Source organism: Argopecten irradians, chromosome 2, assembly GCF_041381155.1.
Source record: "Argopecten irradians isolate NY chromosome 2, Ai_NY, whole genome shotgun sequence".
NCBI lineage: Eukaryota > Metazoa > Mollusca > Bivalvia > Pectinida > Pectinidae > Argopecten > Argopecten irradians.
In genome coordinates this window covers 55,855,766-55,875,626 of record NC_091135.1, presented here as the reverse complement: position 1 = coordinate 55,875,626, position 19,861 = coordinate 55,855,766, and the positions used below count along the sequence as shown (strand labels likewise).

At 33.4% G+C, this 19,861-nt stretch overlaps 1 long non-coding RNA gene across 1 annotated transcript; it reads right to left on the bottom strand.

Annotated features, from left to right (window-relative positions):
* Positions 1-524: 524 nt before the first annotated feature.
* On the bottom strand, positions 525-3,651 carry LOC138317026 (uncharacterized). Its single transcript, XR_011207698.1, has 3 exons — positions 3,409-3,651; positions 1,769-1,879; positions 525-1,258 (listed from the first exon to the last, which is right to left on the bottom strand). It is a non-coding gene; the product is annotated as an uncharacterized lncRNA (long non-coding RNA).
* Positions 3,652-19,861: the final 16,210 nt, after the last annotated feature.

Below are 19,861 nucleotides of genomic sequence, written 5' to 3'. Positions count from 1 at the left end.
GCAGCATTGTTCTCCGAATCAAACTATCAATGTTTACAATTCGTTTCAGTACGAATATTGCTAGTCTTAATGAAAAAATACGTTCTGAAAATTACAATATTTAAATCTATAGGATTGAATGTCAATAATATTCAAAATTACATGTATATTCTATATCATTTCTTATCTATTCCGTCATATGTAGTAAGCCGATAGCGTATGTGTTTCGAAATCAAGATGTTCAGATGAATATAATCAAAATTGTAATGCAGTACTCTTCATATGTGTGCACACTGAAGTAATTTGCTAGTTACCAGGGCAACTAATTTATCAATTTTGCTAATATCACCCTTTCCCTAAACTTCGACACAAAAGTATCAATACCATCAACAGATTAGGTGTTGATAAATCAAAAGTTTGTAACATTCAGGGACTTGCATGTTTATGGAAACAAATTATGCATGTGACCTGTACCTTTAATAAAACAGGAAAATAAAGCATATATATATATATATATATACTTTTCAATGTTTCATAGGGTTTAATTTGTTATGCATGTGTTCAATGCTCTATCTACGTGTATATAGCTTTATACAGAAGCCCCATCCACTAAATCTCCATATAAATGTAAACAAATGTACTTACATTTGTGATATGTCTTGACCATATTGTATATACCATGCATTGGTACATGTGTGTTGTGTCTTGTTTAGTTTGTAGATAAACTGCAGCGTATATGTCTTGTCAATTTCATAGATACACTGCTTTATCTACAAACATGTACATGTATGTTGTCTTGATCATATTGCAGATATATATATATACATGGCGTCTACCACAGGCCTTAGACACCTCTGTTTACGGGCAATACTGTGTTACACATACATGAGGTGTTCGTATATCTATAGAACCAAAGTCCTGTGGTGTCTATGTACATGCACATGTGTGTTGTGATTTGTCTGAATTGTAGACACATACATATATCTTGTATCTTTGGCCTCTGGTTACATTATTTATGTAAAGAATATCCATGTGCATGTATCTATATATTGTCTGTCATGTTTTCTTTTTTTAAACACAATAACTTGTAAAAGTTCACAACTGTATGAATTAAATTTGAAAGAACTCAAAAGCCTTATACAGGTATGGTATTTTTAATAATGCAGATTGGAAAATGGTGATGAACTGGCTGAGTTTCAGTTTCATAACAGGAGATTGATTATCTTCCTAAGGTTGTCACCCACTGATGTCCATGTACATGCAGTCCAAACTGATGTACCTGTAAGTTTTCAATAAAACAAACATTGTAAAAACCATCCAGAATAATAAAATCATTTGAATGGCAGTTTCTGGTTGTACAAGCATCAAATAAAATGTATGGTACACTCTAAGTAACTAAGTATAAATACATGTGCATGTTATATGTATGTATACCATTTAAAAAATCTTGCTCATATTAAATACACTAGTGCTTAGAAAGTTACACCTAAAAATAGATCTTAGACTAATAAAGATACACTTTTGGTATAAATTCCGAGGTGTGATCATGAATGTAAAAAATGGTGAAAACACTTTTTACATATATAAAAAAATAAGTTTCCAAACGCCCCCCAAAAAACTCTTGATCCATCACACAGGGACCTGGCACGATATTTTTTAACCAACAGACTGAGTATACATATTTATAATACTATAATTTATATATGTATACTGTTGGTTTACAAATTCGTGCCAGGTCTCTGTGATCCATTACAGATTAATTGAACTTAACAAACATGTTTGCTCCTACCTTTGCAGTAAATCAATCTAGCAGATTTCTCAAAGTTTCACTAATCTTCCATTAAAACTTCTGGTTGGCAGTATAATTCAATAACTGATCATTACAGGTAAGAAAAAAATCCTGAAAAGAAAATCAAATATTCATGTCAGATTTGAAATTTTGAATTTTTTTCCATTACTCTCATTTCAAAAGGATTGCACATATTAGAGGCTGAAAAACATAATACAGTATGAATAATCTTATTCAGCTATTGCAGATACATTGGTGTTTTTAATCAGGTCAGGTATTCCATCCATGTATATAAAGTCCAGGTACAGAATCTCTTAAACTGTTTAAAATCAGAAATAAAATCACCTTTCCATTTTCCATCTAGATAGCAAGATTATTCTGGTTTCAATGACTCTAGACCTATTGCCAGACTAAGTGAGGTGACATATCATACTATAGAATGTCTATTATGTGTTGTTAGAGTTAGAAGAAACTCTGGTTACTCTGAGCATCAGGTGCAGATTACATGTATTTTTATTTTATCTTTTTCTTCACAATTTAACTAACGTAATATATGTTTTCTTGTACATAAATCCTCTGGGTATCAATTTCTGGTATTCTATAGTAAACAATGAAGAGACAGATCATTGAAGTACATGTTTGTAAACCTTGAACTGAGAGATTGATCAACTGCAAATTTGAATACCGCCTACAAATATGGTCCATGTACACAGTACTTATACATCTTACCAGTTATACATAAAATATTTAACCATATACAATTGTGTATATGCACTGTATATTTACTACTTAATTATTTATATTTGTTGTATATTTAATTTTAGAACAAAATCTGACATGGCAATAAATGTTCATATATATCTTGAATTTGGACAAAGATATATCAAACATTTGCATGCTAACACTATTTTAGCAACTTGAATGTGCAGTAACACTATACATTGTACATCTACATGTAGGGGTGGAAATAGATTGTGACCACAACATATGTACATTGTAAATTCACATGTACACTTTGTTTCATGCCGTGAGACATAATCGTATTTTTAATTATCTCAAAGAAATCGGAATTTTAGATAAAATATGAACGTTTTTCTCATCATATCATCGTATCAACTCAACATTTCATCGTTTCATCAACTTTTTGCATGAGTTTTCTCGTGTGTTTTAGCCAAAACTATTTTATCCCATGCAAACCTTTTTTATCAAATAAACGTTTACAATCTGTGTTTTAATCCTCACTTGCCTTTTCTTACCCTGACCTTTTATCCTGATATTAATGCCTGACTTGTAGTTTGGCCCTAAATGACCTTAGTTGTCGATGGGCCGTAAAACTCAAACAAACAAACAAACAAACATTGTAAATTGGTCAAATGGTGTTCTAAATCTTTAGAATTTATTTGTAAAACAACAGAGCCTTTTCATTCATGTTATAATTACTCACACAAACCCAAACAACTGGCAGTTCAAAGAGTGTGTGTGTGTTGGGGAGGGGTTACCTATATTTATAATACAAAACATGCTATGTATGTACATTGAAGGATATCACAGTGCAGTTCATTCTTATCAACTTTGCTCTAGAATTACAATCTGATAATGTAATTTGTATATTTTTTATTGAGAAATTCAAATATACTTACTCAACATAAATGTGCCTTGGAATCCTTGGTGCAGTTACAGTATAATTCAGCTGTCAATGTATGTTCATAACAACTGTTATGTAGGCTTGTATCATCAATAACGTCGATATCACTTCAAAGTTTGTTTGTTGAATATCATAATCAGAAGGTTGCCATGTTGTTTTGGTAAAGATTTAGATAAAATGTCCATATACATCTGCATATGGCCCGTGTTGTAAATCGAAAGTGGTTGTCCCGCTAAGGAAATACCTTACTACTATAAATAGATATCGCTGTCGTCAGCATCTCAAACAATATTTTAAAATTCATTATTTCAATGATAAATTGAATAAATTCCTTGTGTTAATTTTGTCTTATATTTATATCTTTTGAAAAAATCAACTTATAATCGATGCTCATCTTCATCGCACAGGTGCTTGTTTTGTACCGATGACGTCAACATATTAGAAATTTTACCGGACCGCGATTTCCGTCGAAACCACTACCTGATTTGTAGAGGCATTAGAAAACTTATTTCGGCATGAAATGAATTACAAATTTGTGTATTTTGACCAATGGTTTCTCGGCTTTCTTGGTATGTATGGTAAATTGCGACGAGAAAAAATAATGTTAGAACGGTTTTCTTTCTATATAATTAGTCACATATAAAATTGACATTATCAACTACAAAATCCATGAATTACAAGTATTACTTATTGCTGCTTGTTGCATAATTCGAGATACACTGTAGAATCTCCGCTCCGGCGATTACGTCGTCTGACACACGACGTCAACAATTTAAAAATGCTCGGAATTAAGTTGGCATGAATTTTTAACTCGTTGAAAGAGAAAAAAAGACGATGCCAAATGATTTTTTTCTCCGAACAAAAGTTGTCGGCTATTATCTGTAGTTTTAAAAGATGTAAAGAGTATCCCGATAGCTCAACAAATAACTTAAAGTTTTAGCTTCATATTTTACATCAAGATGCCACGGAATTTTTTCGGGGTGCAATTAATTATTTTTTAAATTTTTATCTTGATGTAAAATATGAAGCTAAAACTTTTCAATGGTGGTAATGGTGTAAAGTAAGTAACTTTTGTATCTGAAGAAAAATACTAAATCGTCTGCTCCTGTTTTTTATAGTGAAAAGATACCGTTTGTCAGCGATGGAGCATCTTTAATATCCTCTTAGAAACAGAAATAACTTTGTAGTTCCAAACTTCTACTCTTCAGTTTTGACCTTAACCCCTTAACTGTAAAAGTATTATGAATATGGTGATAGAAAAATTAATATTATAAATACAAAGCTGCAACACCAAAAGAGTTCTCTGATATATGATTTATTTCGGGTTCATCTTGCAAAAACCCCTGAATGTTTATTGGCAACCCTTATGAAAATACTTTCAAATTTTTCTTTGCCCGTCCTCGTTTTGATCTTCAATGGCGTTTACTTTTGACAGTCTCAGTGATTTAGATTAAAACATTGATATTATTTACTTTTTTTTGGAGATGAAAAATCCGCCTATAGATTTAAATATAGCAATTTTCAGAACGTATTTTTTTCATTAAGACTAGCAATATACGTACTGAAACGAATTGTAAACAATTTTGATTCGGAGAACAATACTGCCACACTAATGAAAATATTATTTGACATTTACTTTTTTGTCATATGTCATATAGTGCTGGTACTCGAAAGTGAACATAACATTCAAACTGTACATGCATGTCCTGCAGGTAGAGCGTTAGAATTGTACCTGCTGCCCCTATTGCATGATCGTAAAAGGCGACTTAATTTAGGATCTTATCTTTTCTCTTCTTCCTAACTGACTTAATCTTTCCTAATGCCTCCCTTGGCACCGCCTCACTTTTGGCCTTGAGTTGAGGGTTCTGTCACCTGGCCGAGACACACCAAAGTCTATAAAAGTGGTAGTTTCTGCTCCTGCTTAGCGCTCAGCATACAGGGAGTGGGACGACTGGTTCGCCCGTTGTCAGTATAATGTGACCGGTTGGGTTGTGTTGCTTGGTGTCTTCGGCAGCATGCTTCAGTGATATAGCACTATAAAAAGGGCAAAAGTTCCACTATACAAGAAGACAAAACATGAATATACCGCAGTCTCCCGAAACACGCACCTCGTATAACATACACGCAACACACCGCATACATGGGAGGCCGTCCTTACATGACCATAGCTGTTAATAGGACGTTAATTATTCAATCAAACAAACAAACAAAAAACAATTTCTTAAATATCTGATTTGATATTTCTGGGTAATTATTAATGTACTTAATAAAATTGCAATATTTTAAAATTAAATTGACGTGTGCTATGTAATGATATGTCTTGCAATTGAATTTCATTGGATGTGTATCAACATATTACATACATGGCAAAACGAATAAAATGTTAGAAAATAAACGTGTTTACCATTAAAACAACCTGAGTGTTTCATACAAAGTGACTTCGGAAAAATTGGGTTTTATTAGTCTATTAACAAACAATGTCTAATTACCATGTTTACAGAAAAGTGTGAAAACTCCAGGCAGAAGAGATTGATGACCGGTAGAGCTTTTTGGGCATTGGTTTTTGAAGATCTGTTTATCTGCAGAGAAAGACCCTCGTCCTCTTTTGATCGCCAGAGAAGGAAAGTGTGAAATGTTTTTGCTGACAGCTCCATTTATCAAGTACTACTGATGAAGTGTCAAAAGGAGATAGCGATTTGACTATCATCGCATCTAACATGTCACAGAACTCTTTTCTTGGAAAATTATCGTGAAGGTTCATCATCAGATTGAAAATTACGGGATCATTGTGCTGGAGAATTGATACATCTGTATCATTCTTTGCAAAATGAGGATTGCACATCCTTTTCAATACATTGTGGACTTCATAGGAGGTTGTGATGAAGGAACAAAATGGGTAGGAGCTCGCCAGACATCTTAGGAAGTCCTGCCACAAGTCGATACAATACATCTTTTCTCCCTTTATCAAAATTCCATCATTTTCTTGAATCACTTTAATAAGGGGGACAACGACGGGACACTCTTCCTCCAGCTGTGACAGGAAAAGAGGCCAGCGACTCTTCCCCACTCCACCCGTATTAACCAAAGAGGACAAGAAGTTGCAAAGTGGTTTACTTAAAAAAGTACGTTCCTGGTTTCTACAAAAAAAAAACCCAATAACATAACTATTAGTACGTATGTTTGAGTAGGCCCCATCGGTCCTACTTGGTCACAGTGTTAGTAATGTTATCTCAATGGTGCCAGCAGGTGGCATTAATTGAATAGAGAATATAGTTTGTTATTTGAGATTTTGATGTGATTTTAATATCCCAGTGTCTTCTGATACAAGTACTTTTCCGTTAAAAGTCTACGAAACAATTGTTACCTGTATCATATTTTTTTCTGGCAGTTCCAGTATCCAAGTTAAAATACAGTAATATAACAATATCAGTATCGTTATTTCGACTGCAGTGTGATTTGTATTTTATCTCGGTGAGGTTTGGAAGCATATTGTGTCGTAAACAATACAGACTGTCGTACTTCAACATACTACAGTGTAATTCTATAAAATGTAAACTACTTCAGGCCTACAATGTACTCTACTTTATATTGTAATGTATGACGTAACAGCACCACCTATCGGCACTGTAGAGATAACATCACTGTGACAAATACAAGGTAATGAGGCTGTAGCCCACTGATGTAGTGATCGACCAAAACTGTCATTAATATTTATTTTGCAGAAAAGTATTGCATACCAATATTCTAACAAAGAAATATTGGTAAACAACTCTTTAAACATACGTGTTTAGATAAAAATTATCAAATGCTTGGCAAAAATCAAAATAAATTATACATGAGGGCATTTTAGTGAATATAAAAATCTTGTTTTAATATAAGACATGTAGCAACCACTTCTGTATAATGATTTTAATGCTTAATGAAAAATTTGGGTTAACAGCCTTTTTTTAATGTACTGGTACCTTGTTTTGTCTCTTTTGCTAGGTTTTGGAGGTTCTCTAGAACAGACCAGGATGCCAGCTCTTTCCTGAATGAAACACTTGTTGCATCCATGATCAATGTATCGGGATCTTCTCCACAATTCCAAATCCAGTTTTCGTAGTCAATTTCAAGCAGTTCCAAAAATGCATACCATGACCATTTGAAGTTGTTCTACGAAAAAAATTATTGCTGAAGTCCAATATACCTTGATCTTCATAAAACAACTTCAATGTTGAGTACTCTGTAAAGATCGTTGACCTGGAAAAATTAGAAATCAAAACAAAGTTCAATCTTTATATTTACATAAAGAAGTATAATTTAACATGTTAATCGTCAAATTTAAAATAGTGTTGGTTGCTAATTTTGGTAACTATGGTAGTCAGGATGGCCAAAGATGCAATATCATCCGAGGTTGCATTGGACACGATCGATTATCGGTTTGGCAAAAGGGGGGAAGGGGATATTTAAGGTATTTATTTTCATACCCCGATAAATAGTGACATCAATGCTTAAGTATAATATTATGATGTTAATTATAGGTTCAATGATTAACCGCTTAATTGGATTCTTCTGACCAGTTTTGACATTCCTACTTATTATATGTTTAATCTGTATGACCCATGTTTTGATCCTTTCATTAGTGTTTTCAATTGTGATCAAATGATTTTTCCTCATAAGAGTTGGCATATTGATATGAACAGGAAAATAATAAAACAGTGACAATCTCTGATAATGACTCGTAAAAAAATCCAGACTGTGTAGTAGAATGATATATTGTTTATAATCTCTTGTTTTAAATTTTCAGATATCTTCCCGTAAATTACATCATACAGGGATTGAACCGTGGATTGTGTTAAAAACGATGTGAACTAAAGTGGATTACCTACATATTCAATGTAGCGCAATGGGTTTGTATTCATACGACATTTGCGATTACTGCTTCTTTCATTAAATTATAAAGGGACATATGTAAATTTTATATATATACATGTAGTTAGATTTCATTATTATATTTCTGAAATGAATTGATTGATAATGCAAATCTAACTACATGTATATATTTTACATATGTCCTTATAAAATGAAAGAGCAGTAATATATAATCGAATGCCATAAATAGTTTGTAATTGTTTGAAAAATAAAAAGCATGGTAATAACATAATAAGTATATGCATGCTTTTTAGCCAACCATCATCAGATGGTGAGCTGTTCAAATCCTTTTTTAGTCCATGGTCCATCGTCCTTCCGTTCTTCCGTCCCTTAACATTTCTTGTATACCGCTATTTCTCAGAAGGGGCTTAAGGGATCTTTCTCAAATTCAATATGTAGGTTCCCCTAGGACCCTAGTTATGCCTATTGCGATTGGGGACCGATTGATCAACAAGACAGCCGCCAAGAAGCCATCTTTAATTTTCATAGTTGTGAAGTTTGTTACTGCTATTTCTCAGAAAGTACTGAAACGATCTGTCTCAAATTTTATATGTAGTATGTTTGAAAAAAGATCCATCTTTCCATTGTCAGAAACATAGATCAGGCAGCCATCTTGGATTGCTGGATCTCTTGTATGTGTTTATTTCCCCTAGGACCTTAGTTGTGCATTTTGCATTATCGAACCGATTTGTCAACAAGATGGCCGACATGTAGCCATATTGGATTTTGATAATTAAAGTTTGTTAGTGTTATATATTTCAGAAAGTACTGAAAGGATCTTTGTCAAATTTAATATGTAGTAATATGAAGTAAAAGTTTGAAAAGTAGAGAATAGATTCCTCTTTCCATTGTCAGACATAGATCATTCTTTGGTGGGCGCCAAGATCCCTCTGGGATCCTTGTAATTTATTGATTTTATTTCTCACAAAAATATCTACTGTAAACCAACTTTTATTCACGAAATTATTATCAATACATATGTATGACTGTATAGTTCAAAAATGCTCTGTTAGCATGATACAATGTTTGTGCCATGACTATTTACACACCAGATGGAATTCATCAACAACCCATTTGTTTCGTTTTTGTGACAAAGACATCCTCTTTACTCTTTTTTTTTTATGTTTTTTCAGGTCTTGATGGTTTCCTTTAATTTCTATGAGGAACTTTTGATCAGAAGGTTAAGTTTCAGTTTTGACAAACAGATTCTCTTTAATCTTTTCCAGAGTTTTCTAAAGTCTCAGTATTTTTAGCTTAAGGCTACACATGTATATTGTGATTGTTTTTGAAGGTGTACCTATAGGTTCAAGTGAATGATTTTCATTGCATATGTTATGTCTTACAATGCTAATACCAAAATGTTTGTTCTAAAAAAACTAAAGCTATACTTTATGTTTTTACAATAGGAGATATATGTAACACATTGTAAATACTCTGTTTCAATAAGTTAATCTCCGCAAACCCTTTTTGAAAACAGATTTAAGAAAAATTGTAGCCAAGAATAAAAGTTGGTTTTCAGTATCTGGAAAAACTCAAACTTGCTCGAAAGATCAGAATGTTACATTACCTTCCAGAAAGGAAAATAATAAAGGTATTTCCTAAGTATCTCATGGCAAACCATGTAGTTGCCCATGTTGATCAAACATGCTTGAATGCCATCAATTTGGGTTAAAGACTCTTGCATTTTGAACATTTTCTACTGGAAACTAAAAATAAGTACATATTTAAATCTGTGAAATATTACACTCACAGTTAATTCTTTTTCTGCATTTTCTAAATAGGCTATCAATCACTGTCACTAGCTTATCTTGCAGTCCAACATCAAAGAAAGTCTGTTGGCCGGCTTGTCCATATGTATGGTGATATTTTATATGAATGGTTGAAAGATTACAAAGTGTGATTGCATACAAAAAATACTGGTGTTTAGTTTGTTCCTTTATGACGTCCTTCTATGTTATTGAATCTATTGCAAAATTCACATTTTTTTTTCATTCAATGGAGATCAATGCACAGATTTATTATATATGCTCTGATTTTCCACATATTTCATTGTAGAGACCTGATAAAATACCTTCCAATTCCACAATTCCACTGGTTAGTAGAAGTGCAGTTGTATAGTTTTCCACCAGAGCCTTCAAGGTCAAGACCCACACCACAATTTATGCACTGGATAGGTCTAGATGGTACTTGGTTCTTATGAGGAAACCAGTTGCTGCACCAAGGAAACTCTATCTACAGGTGATCGCTTGTAAACCTCTTGCATCGTAGGTGTCGATTCAAAAGGAATATGCACTGTAGAATAACTATATTGGCTGATATGATCCGGTTTTAATGGAATCTTGTCATTGGATCCATGGAGTTCCAGAAACTTTGACAGGTGCAGGCAATGAAACCTTGCAGGAATTGCAAGTAAGGCATTTTACTGCACTGTGTCACTTCACTTTCACTACTACTCCGGGTCCCTTCTGTGACTGAACACAGAAAAGTTTTTCACTAAGCTTAGTAACTTCCTGAAACCATAAAAGAACATCTGTCAAGAGATTTATACCAGAAATATAAATACTCTTAGGCCTGTAGGTTAAAAGGTTAGATGCCATTGTTGTTTCCAAACATCTGAGGTCAACTCAATTTGTACCATTCTAATTCCAGAATTATCGGTCTGTTAGCAGTGCCCTTCTTCTTCTGCGTTGAAGATATAATGCTAAACCTTCCAAGATGGCAGAAAGGACACTCCTGAAATGGGCCGACTGCGAAATGTGCTGCTGTACAATGTCGGCCTTTAATGCTCATGAATGACTTCAGTGGTAAGTCATTGTCTATTATAATATGATTCCAAGAACTAAATACATTTATTTAAGGATTGAATCTTGGTTTGGACAAATTGAATGCGAAGCAGTTCATGTTGAATTCGTTTCAAGAGCAACTCAATTCATCACCCAAGGAAATCGACCAAACCAAGATTCAATCCTTGTATTTCAATTCAATCGTATTAGTCTATAGATTTTTTTTAAATTGCGAGTTTCTGGGCTTGTGCAAGTCTATGTGTACAACGAGAGTCGTAAGAAAATAGTGCGTCATTAGAATACAACTAATTATGAATAAATAGCGCAAATATTACAATTTGTCATACATTTATTTAGAAACAACTTAATTATCAATGTAATCCAGATGAAACATAAAACATTTCCAACAGATTTAGAAGTGATTGCAAAAATGGTCCGCCGAACATGCGGAAGAATAATGTTTAGACTCGTGATACTGTTGTCTCCCGCTTCGATTCAAAATGGAATCACCGTAACGTGATGGCAAAGGAAAAGTTCTAGTGGTTTGTTTAAACAACTGATTAAAGGTAAATCAACACTCATTGACTTTTATATCGTATTTCTTATCGCCGTTTAGGCTTCATCATTTGTTAGTAACTGAGACGTTCTACCGTAGTTTCGACACACGTCACACAGGGACATGGCACATTTTATTTTTCTTCGGTAGGCAATGTTGCTGACTCGAACGATACACAAGAGACAGTAAAACGAAAGTTCATAACAAATACTTTTCAAAATGTAGAAATCTGTCCGTAATATTTGCACTTAAAAAATCCCGCTTTTTAGATATGCCTAGGCCTAGTAGGAAGCTGCATGTAGGCCTATGCATTCTTAGGCAAACGTAGGTCTAGAAAAAATATTTTCTTGCGTGAAAACCGATGTTAAGATACCTAAGTTCATACTCAAGTTCATGAGCAAATGAAACCGGAATTTTTTAAGTAGTTTCATTGAGTCCAACTTCAGTGAAAATTGAAATATATTGTATTGAAGGGATCAGTCTCAAATTTCAGACAGCATAACATAGGTTCCGTTATGACCTTAGTCATGACGCTACTCCTTAACTGCAAATTATATTTCAACCATGTTTGGTTTGATACATCTTAATTTTTGTGTCGCCTACAACACAAAGGCGACACTTAGGTATAACTATGTCAGCGTCAAAATCCATCAATATTTGCAAGAGTTATGGAATTCTTGTCTTAATTTTAGCTGTAAAATCATACTACTACTCTTTAACCCTTGAATGGATGGCAACCAAATTTCGTTTGAATCATTGTTGGGAAAGGGCAATCATATTTTATATAAATGAGTTATATCTGACTTATGACACCGGTGAGTTATATCAATCCTTGTTTCTGTTTTCTTTATTTCTTTGTAATTATATCATACCGTGGACAGCCGGCAACCATCAAGATGCCATCTTTTACGCTTACATTCCGTTAACTCAATTACATTTAAAGCTATCATTTCGGAGTGGTCTTCTACTTTGGGAACAGTACCTATTGAGTTGATCTCTGCTTGTATCAGCATATTATAAATCACATCAGCACAGCGTTATTACAGTGTTTATAAGGATGTCAAAATTTTCCGTGTCAAAAATATAACCAACACTTATATTTGCAAATGCACTTGTTGTAGATGTAAAGATAAAATATCAGTTTATTACCATTTTAACATTTTAAGATGTGTATATCTAGGCAGAGGATAGCTACCATTGACATTCACAAAGTTGAAATCTTCAATGCTACAGTGATGATGTTATGTCAACATTGCAAAATGTGGTTACAAGAGAATAGTATTTTTGTCTCTGCATAAATAAGTACATAATGATAGCTTACTTCAATGGAAGGATCAACTTCATTAATTTCTGGAGTTGAGTTGTCTGAAACAGAATTTTGCTGTTTAAATTCAATAGGAAATGCAGGTGCTGTTTAGTCAAAATTTTAAATAAAACCATAAAAGACACTTTTGGATACACATGTCTTCTATGACTGACTGATTCCTTATTTGAATCAGATAGAGTGTTAACATGTTTCGGACTCTAAACGAGTCGTCCTCAGCAAGATGAAGTTATCAACAATCATAGTCAATTGTAGACGTTCCATGGATACGTACGTAAACAACAGAAATTATTGACGTCATAGTCATACAATAATCTAGGCAATTGATCTAGATGTACTGGTATAACAACTTTTTATATTATACATTGTATTCTCATTGGGTAACTATTGCATTGCTCTAGAGTTCATAATATGGACGTTTAACCCGAGGTGATGGTAATCAACATAATGTTATAAAAATTAGTCCAAAGGCCGTTGAATAATATATCATTGTAAAAACTTGCAATTATACCTTATGACCGAGGGGTAATAAATTATGAACTAGAGCATTCCAGTAAAAATGGAATATTTGTTAATTACAAATCACAAGTTTTTTTCAAGTTGTCAATGAACTATTTTATTTTATATAAAACGAAATACGACAATCACTTATCAAAATCACCAACAACCGTAAGCACTGTAAGTTTGCCTTCAGTAAATAAAATTAATATTCCTAATTGAATATTTCACGTGTGACGAATATAGGAGACTTTGCACGTACGTCACGTAGTAATTAAACCGATATTTGGATGTATTCGACTTTAAATCTGAGTTTTCACAATATCATTAGACCTGACATTCAGCCTTTTGATATAATACATTCATCGTGTCCTGGCAGGATGGGACTAAAGTTATGTACAGTAATACGTCTACATGACGTGCTGATTCAGATCTGATAAAACAATATTACGAAAATTGGCATCCCCCCCAGTGAAAATGACTAAATCGATGACATTAGCCATGGGCTTAAAGAAATCGTCTTTAAATATGAACAAGAGGAAAATATACCATAATGCAATACCTCCCGAACCATATTTTTCTGAACCCTTGATGACCACTTACTTCAGCATCCAATTGTTAACATATCATAAGTTGGGGATGAAACTTCCGGTAAGCTGATTTGTGTCATTTTTGATGGCCGCCAATGTCGGAATTATTATCACTAAAAATTGAAAAATGATAGAATAAACTCATACATGCGAACATTTTTGCAGTGACCGAAGTAGACATCAATTGAGTGTATAAAATGAAACAATAAATTTTAACAATTTTTTATTCAATTCTACCGACCAAAAATAAATATATGTATGTGTTTTAATTGGACCATGAAATGGTCTATTTATGAAATCAATATAGGATTTAAAGCTCAAAAATGGTGATTTTTAATCAGGGTACGAATAAATTATTTCATATTAGAATTGTTTGACTAATAGGCAAAAATTGCAGTTTCCCAATTCAGGTAAATCTCAATTAGATTTTAATTGTAGGTTTTGTCGAGCCACGTTATCAATGTTTAAACAATAACAAGAACAAATACACAATGCTTTAAGTTATAAGGTTCCGGTTAATACGTGAACGACCAGAAATTTTCGAATTTCACTGTCAGTGTTATGAAGAATATCATAATTTTTGGCCGTAGATTTGTTAACTAGGTAATGTCAGATGAATAGAAGGAACTGCCGATATTTAGTCGCTCTTTTATACCATTATATAATGTTTTTCAAATGAAGTTACTTTGAAAATTGCATCCTAAAGATTGACATCATAACAGGTTAATTTCATTACTGACAAATCTGTATTATTTATTAAACAGTTTCAATGCATGGAATGCAACTGATAATATACATGTAACCTGTATTTTCTGTATTTCTCATATGTTTAAAAGGAGTAGGACAATTGGTGCCAAAGTTACTCCAATGGATAACTTAAAGTCCCATTATGCTTTCACCAAACTTTGCTAAAATATATATTAACATCCCTTATAAAAGGTTCTTCATTTGGTTTCTTTCCAATGAAGATAATTACGCAATAATCAATTAGTAAAGAATTCTTAAAATAGAACGGGTTGATTTGCATAGTTAAAAATACCTCGTGTATACGTATGTTCGGTACCCGGATAGTAAACAAAAACACGCATGGCCGAGAGAGAGGGCAGTTTTGAGCAAGCGGTGAGCAATACAATGTTCTATAATTGTTTTAGTATATGATATACATATCAGATTTCACAAATTATAAATGTGTCCTGTTAAAGGTTACATATATTTTATATAAAGCTTAATACAGAATACTTATTAATCGAAAAATAGTGGATGTAAATAGTGAAATGCGTACATGGGGCACCATATGGGGTATTTTATCGTACCAATATAAACACGTGGCCGTGTCAATTTTGGTAATGATCGGTTGATTTTAACTTTCCTCTCGTGTAATAATTTGAGATAAATACAGTATTTATCCCAAACTATATATTGATAATTAAATATCATGATACTACTAATCTATTCATAATTTGAGAGTTATGAGAGCACAGTATATCTAAAATACTTAGAACATACGTAAAGAGGTGGACCAATAGCTTACTATATACATGTATAACTGCTTTCTATTTCTTCTTTGTGTATCTTATAACGATATTCTTATGTCTATGAAATATGTGATAGTACATGTAGATGAAAGATTACTGGAATCGGTGCTAGTCGAGATACGTCAATCTGTATGTTGAGACATGTCTGTATTATATATATTACTTTGCTCGTTATCAACACGGTTACTGCATACTGTATATATATATACGATAGTATACATATCGTATATTACATCTTTACATATCTATTCTCAGTATTCATGTACCCAACATATATGTGTTTGTTACATGTAGGACCCAGCACTTAATTGACATATATACCGTTGCTATTACCTCCTTTATTTTGTTATCAATTATATATGTAAAACTTTTCTGGTATATATTCCAACCAGGGGGCTATATACCGATACCTGTCGAGATTTCATTTCTGTATAATTAACTGATTAAATGTTTCTCGATTACGTTTCGTGTGGTAAGAAAAGGATCATCATACATTTCATCAGAGTACGCGTGTATATACAAGTATTGATTACCAGGTGCATGAGTCTTAATTATCGTATGGGCATTTTTAAATATACATGTAGGCCTACATTTTTATGTACACGGAACGAATTAAAGTAATCAAAGACTCGCATTTATATTCGTACAGACGTCAGTATTAGAGAGAACTAAGGGGATATAAATATTGTCAGACTATTTCATCATTAAAAAGACACAACATATATTATTTTGACCCATGATGCTACCTGGCGGACTATCAATTTCCGCCAGTACGTAATTCTTAGTACGGTATACATGTACGTAGTAAAAAGGAAAAGGGAATTGAAACTGAAATTTCTCTAATTTCACGAGTGTGCATTCCATTTTACGCTGAACGTGAATTATGTTTATTAGCATTCAGCCTATTTGTTTTCATAGAAAAAGTTCGATTTATGGAGCAAGTCTAAAAGTTTATGCGCTAAATAAAATATGTAAGAAAAATAGGTTCGTGATACCTGCTAGGACTTTACCAGTCTTATTAAAACGGATATTTTCCCCATGTTCTCTTCTTTTAATGAAGGACTGATCCAGGGTTTCTTTAGCTTTTCTGGTATACTTTTCCACCAGATTTTAGTTCACTTGATGAACATGCATTCCTTTTCCTGTCCCGTGCATGCAGTGAATTATGAGGTGATATGAATCACATAGGCCTACATATGGTTCATTCACAGGTGTTTGGCTCTATAGACATTTTTCTCTCTTTATATACTGACACAGTATCACATATATATATGTGTGTGTGTAGAAAAAAATGTCTATAGAGCCAAACACCTGTGGTTCATATACATGTATCTTTACATGTAACATAAACATAATTATGTTTCTGCATGTAGTAATTTTAAAGTTCATACTAATAATTTCATGCTACAATGTGGATTGTACTCAGTTAGTAATTCATGATCATGATCACTTGTCATGGATATATCTGATAATGCCGATACAATGGTCTAAGCTTACAGTGGCGTAGCGCCCATGCTCAAGCATGCAAAAAATATTCTGACTTACATTTTTATACAGTCAGAAAAACACAACATTTGAATACACGTAACGCTGCAGAATATAAATTACGTATAAATACATATGATATGTCCAACTATATGCCTAACATAACTTTGTGCACATTAGAAAGACTTGAAGATTGGCCATTCTGGAAATTTATTATAATAGTCTATATATTTCCGGTTACCACGTGCATTTAGTTGTTAAATTTTATTGTTTGAATCTTGTCGAAGACAATATTAGACTTCTTCACAAAAATCCCTCAAGCAAATGTGGCTTTTGAATCGGGAAACACTTACGAATACCAAAATAAACAACATCGCATGAAAAGTTGGAAATATTCTAAAAGCATATAACTATATTAAAATGATATCAAATCAACTAAAATAGCAATTGCAACATGTTCTTGGCCAAAGTGAATTTTTCAATTTTAGTTCACTTCCCGCCCCGTTAAAACGCGTGTTAATCCATGATTTTCGGTGTCTACTCACGAAATAGTTGACTTTTATTTTTGTCGAATATGAACAGATTGTTGATTTAGAAAATATTTTTGTTGTTGTAATTGTTAGAATTAGAACAGAATAGGTAGAAAAATAGGTTATAAATACTATGTTTAATTTTTTTTATTGAGGTGGTCGTGGATTGGTCCCTTCTTACGCAATTTACGCCATTTTGACAGTGGTCTTTGACTGGCTCTCATAAACAAACCAACACGTAAACTTAATTTCAATTTCAATATATATTTCTGTTGAAATCCATAGGCCTAGAGATACTTTTTATTTATACAGAAACATATTCAAATGAATAATTATATAACTTTCATTTTTCTAATTTGTCCCTTTATTCCCGAGGTTTGATAATTTAGAAAGTTGTTAAAACAGACCTCACTGCCGTTGTCCTCGTGACGTCACATCCGGTTATTCCTCAAATCAGCGTGAGCGGCCGATTCCCTGATTAGCAGTCGATATACAGGTAAAAATCGAGCACTTCGGAGGGCTGTATCTCGGTACTGAAGCGTCCGATTTTGATGCGGTTTTCAACATTCTTGTCAGGAGATCAAACAGAATAACATATCTAAATATTATTTTCCGTTCCGTGTACACTTTAAAATATTCGCCATAAGTTTTTCATCACTTGAAATAACACAAAATTCTCCCATTGCTTACTATTTTGATTTTTACATACAAAAATCCGTGTTTTTTGTTCGAGCACTTGTCAGGGGAGTCTAGTATAGTACGATTATATGCATATAAAAAAAATCACCACTGTTCTAATTTGTGTATAGTTCTGCATGGTTATCAACTAAATATCGTGACCTCCATTTAACCATTGGAGTAAAATGGTTACTACATTGTAACAAGTTCCCGTCAGCTTCTGGGCGGCTTCGCCCCCCATACCCCCTACCGGGGCTTCGCCCCTGCACCCTGAGCAGGGGGCTATCGCCCCTGCACCCCCAGGCATGCAGGCCTATCCAAACCTAGCTACGCCGCTGGCTTATGTTCGGTCTTCGATGGGGTAGAACATGTGGGCTTACCAGACTTCGTATGAATGTATACATCGCTGTATTGTTATACAAAGAACCAAAGTGTAAGATCTATATAGCAGGTAACGACATGACGTGTTTGTGTTTACTTTCATTTGTTTACGAGTTTTGTCGAGCCACCCCATGGGAGGCCTCATCAGGTAACACAAACGTGTGTTCGGTTTCGATGTACATTTCGATAAAGCCAGATTAGGCCATATAGGCATCTATAAAACGTTAATACAAAATACATAAGATCAGCAAATAAAATAGTAATTATAATTTTGTTAATTGCTTGCTTTCCATTCAAGAACAAACACTTTTTAATAGTTTTAGCCAAGTTTTATATAGAAACTACATGTAAATACATAAGTTACTATGAATTTGAGGTCCACGCGTGGAATGCGTGGGTTCGTAACGTGCAGTCGATCGCGATCGAGCAACTTGACCGCTAAATTGTCGTTGTTTGAAGAATTGGTCTCCCTCTTCACCACGTTCCAACAGACGCATGTGTGCTCGCTGACACGTATAAGTTTGGCGAGTTGCGTTCGCCATGCATGATGTTGAAGTTTGTTAGGGAAATCCCACTTTTTATGTGCCTACGCATGCGTACTAGATTGTTTTGGCTCTGGGGCGGAACTACGGATTTCCCCCTCTCCGAAGAGGGATTTTCTATTGTTTTTGAAAAACATGGAAATGTTAGGCATTTTTTATTAGCGGATATTTTCATAAGGATATATGCTCTACTATTCAGCAAAGTTTGGTACTTTATGACGATATTTTTTTCACCCCAAAACATAATGGGGCTTTAATTCAATAGCAATTTAAAAAAATAAATTTTGAATTCAAGACTGTGTTTGCCTCTTTTTGAAACCTTTCCATGGCGATTTTTGTGTGTGATTTATTATCACTTGCAAGATAGACATTTAATTACACACGGTTATATAAGTTAGTTTTCAGTAACCGACATGTAAATAGACTTAAAATAGAAATCTTAATTGATATTTTTTTCATTAATATTTATGATCGGATATCAGAAACTGGTTACAATTTAATGGTAAGGAAATTCATTTTATGGCAAAATTTTGAAACGTGTCAAATTTGAATTTCCGAGTTAATATGTTATATATTTGTTGACTAGGTCTTAGTAATTTCATACAAAATGGACAAATGATTTTATATAGATATGT